This window comes from Balaenoptera acutorostrata, chromosome 18 (assembly GCF_949987535.1).
Source record: "Balaenoptera acutorostrata chromosome 18, mBalAcu1.1, whole genome shotgun sequence".
Lineage (NCBI taxonomy): Eukaryota > Metazoa > Chordata > Mammalia > Artiodactyla > Balaenopteridae > Balaenoptera > Balaenoptera acutorostrata.
The window spans coordinates 53,409,345-53,414,813 of record NC_080081.1 but is presented as its reverse complement, the minus strand read 5'-3'; the positions used below and the strand labels follow the sequence as shown (position 1 = coordinate 53,414,813).

Below are 5,469 nucleotides of genomic sequence, written 5' to 3'. Positions count from 1 at the left end.
TAAAGTTCTAGAAATGTTTGCCCCTTTCCATTTTTCTTTGATCAAAATTTTTGACAATTATGCTTAAGAATATGATCAGCAAACAGGCACTTGCACTGCCTGTCAAACCATACAAATTAAACTTGATCCAGATCAAATTTTTAAGCAGGTGAAGCTTGTCTTCATATTCTATCATTTCTCATGTCATGGTTTCCATATTCAGATTTCTTAATATTCTCAAATCAGATTTTCAGGGATTTATGCTGTCCTCTAGCTGATTAAAAAAAATTTCCCCCTTCTATCCCTATAGAAGTTCATCTGTCACATGGTCCATTTGTTCAGATTCTAAGGGATGGTAATTAGGTAAACTAATCTGAACTAGAGCATCAATTCATGATTATAAATTACTGCATTATACCTCCCAATTATTAGTTTCCAGATTATTAATCTCGTGCAATACTATGCTTTGTGTGCCACAAAGCTAAGTGTATCATCCTTCTGCATTATTATCTTACCCACATTAAGAAAACAGGCTTTTGTAAACTAACAAGTTTGACTGATTGTCAAAATATACCTCAGATGGACCTGCAAGAAGAATAAGTAACGGTAAACTGTAGCTGAGAGCAGAGGCGAAGAAAGTCAAGCAGGAAAATACATTTTGACAAATATTTTACATATCTTCATAATGTATGTGCATGTGCTGAATCTGAATAAACTCTTGCATTTATTAGCGTAAAGCTTAACCTTTCCTAGGAATGCATTGTCATCAGAAAAGAGCAACGATCGTTTTTTATTACAAAATTGTCTTCTCCTATTTTTCATTTGTTTTTAAATTGAGAGTAAAATAAATGAATATGCATATTTTTCTTGGAAGAAAACTTGAGACTGATTATGAAAATAATAACCAGAAAAAATGAAAGAAAACCTTGCAGGACCATAATATATGGTGAAAATAGATCAACCACTACCGATAACGTATTTTAAGTTAAGAGCTAAGCAATGAAAATATAGAAAATAATAATAAAATATTTGGTTGGCCGTGAAGAAACATTGACTCTAGTCAGTGGAAAATGCTACCTGTGGTATGTTTTCCTCTTTCGAAGACTAAATTCATTTCCCTGAAAATAACTAAAATTAAGCAAAATTAATGTACCTCTACTGGTAGATACTGAAAAGTAAATACTAATATTGATTTTGACTTTGATTTTAACAGCTAAAGAAAAACTTAGGAATTAACCACAACTACATATGAATATGAACTTAGGTTTGTTCCCTAATTCTTTATTTCATTTGAGATTTTTAAATTATTCTTAGAATTAAACAGAATGAAAAATGTTTGGCAAAGATAAATATCATTGCTGGGCTTGCTGCCATTATGCTGCTCAAATAAATGAATGTTACCAGTCAATAGACGGATAGCCCAAACAAAATATTGTTTCTTCTTGTGAATACCTTAAATATAAATATGTTGTTAGAAAACTAATAAAATCTTATAGTTTTCAACCACAAGAACAATTATTATCTAAATTCATAAGCAAGGGAACTAACTATATGGTGGACATGACTTACTTGAATGTAATCTCTATGAGGACAGACATCATTTAATGTATCTCAAGTGCCTATAACAGTGTCTGAATATAGAATGAACTCAATACATATTTGTTAAATAATAAAAAAAATTCCTAATCTCCACTCTTACCTTTTATCTGGGGTTTCTAACACATGTTTTACTAATTTATACCTATCTATATAAACTTCATCTGCAAAAACAAATGGGAATACATCAAACTAAACAGTTTTTGCACAATGAAGGAAACTGTCAACTAAAGGAAAAGGCAGCCTACTGAATGGAAGAACGTATTTGGAAAAGATATACCTGATAATGTGCTAATATCCAAAACATACGAGGAACTCAAACAACTCAATATCAAAAAGACCAAACACCTCAATTAATACATGGACAGAAGACATGAATAGACATTTTTTTGCAAATAAGACATACACAGAGCCAATAGACACATGAAAAAATGCTCAACTTCACCAACACTCAGGGAAATGCAAATCAAAACCACAGTGAGATATCACCTCATATCTGTCAGAATGACTATTATCACAAAGACAACAAATAAGTGTTGGCAAGGATGTGGAGAAAAGGGGACATTTGTGCATATTTGGTGAGAATGTAAACTGGGACAGGCACAATGGAAAATGTTATGGAGGTTCCTCAAAAATTTAAAAATAGAACAACCATATGATTCAACAATTCCACTTCTAGGTTTTTCCCAAAGAAAAAAAAAATAGTAATTTGAAAAGACATTTGCACCCCTATCTATATAGGTTCATTGTAGCATTATTTACAATAGCCAAGATATGGAAGCATCCTAAGTGTCCACCAACAGCTGAATGGCTAAAGAAGATGTGATGTGTATATATATATATACACATACATATATATACACACACATATCTACATATACATATATATGTGATATATTTATATATGTATATATGTACACACACACACACACAGGCACACACAATGGAACATTATTAAGCAATGAAAAATGAAATCTTTCCATTTGCAACGACATGTCTGGGCCTAGAGGATATTATGCTAAGTGAAATAAGTCATATAGAGAAAAACAAATACCATATGATTTAACTTATATGTGGAATCTAAAAACCAAAACAAATGAACAAACATAACAAAATTAAAGCAGACTCATAAATGCAGCGGACAAACAGGTGGTTGACAGAGGAGAGGAGAATGGGGAGATGAGTGAACTAGGTGAGGGAGATTATTTCAGTTAGGAAAGAAATAAGTCACAGGGATTTAATGTACTGCATAGAGAATATATTCAATATTATTTTAATATCTTTGTATGGGTGACAAATGATAACTAGACATTGTTGTGGTCATTTTGAAATATACAAAAATATCAAATCTCTGTGTTGTACACCTGAAACTGGTATAACGTTGTAAGGCAATTATACTTCCATTTAAAAAAAGATAAAAAGAAAGTGATTAGCAGATCTAAAGACTGTTCCTGATAGATAAGTGAGTAACCATCAGTGAGTTAGAAAAGCATTACCATGATTAACACAATATTCCTGATTCCCATCAGCATGAATACTTGTAATCAGTTATACTCAAATGAGGTTATATATTCTACTATAATTATGTGGAATCCCTATTCAAAATGAACCTGTCTAATGGAGTTATTTTCTCCTTGGTTCTTTAGACTACACTTTTATCACAGAATGTAAATTTATTATGAAAAACTGCCATGATCTGAAACCTTAACTCTTTCTTGTTTCTCAAACAATTTGTAGGACTAATTTCCTAGTCGACATATTTACCTTCACATCTGCTAATATTATAAACATACCTGAGTCAACCCTTAAATATCCTTTATAAAGCAGAAGTTCTGAGACAGTAGCATTAAAGTAAAATGAGAATATTGATACCACGGCCTTCCCTGACAGCTCTTCTCCTATTAGCAGAAGTTTCTTGAGATGGCAGGACAAAGCCTTGGGCAACATATGCTGTGACAGTCATGGTCATGGCCTATCCTGTTATTTCCTTTTTAAGTTGCCTTGCATTGTTAGCAATTTCCTATCCATCTATGAGATATCTCAGGTATTGCTACGGTTATGATTTAATATAGAGAGCACAAAGTACTGATACTAAAAAGAAAAAGAAAGAAAAAATGAAAAAGAAACAATAAATGAATTATAGAAGCAATGAAATGTATTTAAATGAAACATTTTATTGCATGTATTTAGAAGAAAATTGAATCGCATATTCATTTCTCATTTGTTTGAAAGCTGTGACACATCATTTTATTTTATTTTTGAAATTTTGAATTTTATTTTATTTATTTTTTATACAGCAGGTTCTTATTAGTTATCCATTTCATACACATTAGTGTATATAAGTCAATCCCAATCTCCAATTCATCCCACCACCACCCTCCACCCCCACCACTTTCCCCCCTTGGTGTCCATATGTTAATTCTCTACATCTGTGTCTCTATTTCTGCCCTGCAAACCGGTTAATCTGTACAATTTTTCTAGGTTCCACATATATGCGTTAATATACAATATTTGTTTTTCTCTTTCTGACTTACTTCACTCTGTATGGCAGTCTCTAGATCCATCCACAACTCTGCAAATGACCCAATTTCGTTCCTTTTTATGGCTGAGAAATATTCCATTGTATATATGTACCACATCTTCTTTATCCATTTGTCTGCTGATGGGCAGTTAGGTTGTTTCCATGATCTTGCTATTGTAAATAGTGCTGCAATGAACATTGGGGTGCATGTGTCTGTTTGAATTATGGTTTTCCCTGGGTATATGCCCAGTAGTGGGATTACTGGGTCATATGGCATTTCTATTTTTAGTTTTTTAAGGAACCTCCATACTGTTCTCCATAGTGGCTGTATCAATTTACATTCCCACCAACAGTGCAAGAGGGTTCCCTTTTCTCCACACCCTCTCCAGCATTTGTTGTTTGTAGATTTTCTGATGATGCCCATTCTAACTGGTGAAAGGTGATACTTCACTGTAGTTTTGATTTGCATTTCTCTAATAATTACTGATGTTGAGCATCTTTTCATGTGCTTCGTGGCCTTCTGTATGTCTTCTTTGGAGAAATATCTATTTAGGTCTTCTGCCCATTTTTGGATTGAGTTATTTGTTTTTTTCAATAGTGAGCTGCATGAGCTGTTTATATATTTTGGAGATTAATCCTTTGTCCGTTGATTTGTTTGCAAATATTTTCTCCCATTCTGAGGGTTGTCTTTTCGTCTTGGTTGTAGTTTCCTTTGCTTTGCAAACACTTTTAAGTTTCATTAGGTCCCATTTGTTTATTTTTGTTTTTATTTCCATTACTTTAGGAGGGGGATCAAAAAAGATCTTGCTGTGATTTATGTCAGGGTGTTCTTCCTATGTTTCCCCCTAAGAGTTTTATAGCGTCCAGTCTTACATTTAGGTCTCTAATCCATTTTGTGTTTATTTTTGTGTATGGTGTTAGGGAGTGTTCGAATTTCATTCTTTTACATGTAGCTGTCCAGTTTTCCTCATTTGAGTATAACTGATTACCATAGACCATGCTAATCTTCTCTGTATCGGTCCAGTTTTAGTATATGTGCTGCCAAACAAGCACTCTGACACATCATTTTAGATGTCATCACCTGTCCAGGAATGTCATGCTTTTCTCTGCCGATCCAGACAGCACCACTTATTGAAGACACTGTCTTTTCTCCATTGTATATCCTTGCCTCCTTTGTCATAGATTAGTTGACCACAGGTGCATGGGTTTATCTCTGAGTTTACTATCCTGTTCCATTGATCTATATTTCTGTTTTTGTGCCAGTACCATATTGGTTTGATTACTGTAGCTTTGTAGTATACTCTGAAGTCAGGGAGTCAGATTCCTCCAGCTCTGATTTGTTCCCTCAACATGGTTTTTGTTATTCAGGGTCT

General features: G+C 33.4%; 1 pseudogene; it reads right to left on the bottom strand.

Moving 5' to 3' along the window:
• Positions 1–5,089: 5,089 nt before the first annotated feature.
• LOC114238482 (U6 spliceosomal RNA) lies at positions 5,090–5,149 on the bottom strand (annotated as a pseudogene).
• Positions 5,150–5,469: the final 320 nt, after the last annotated feature.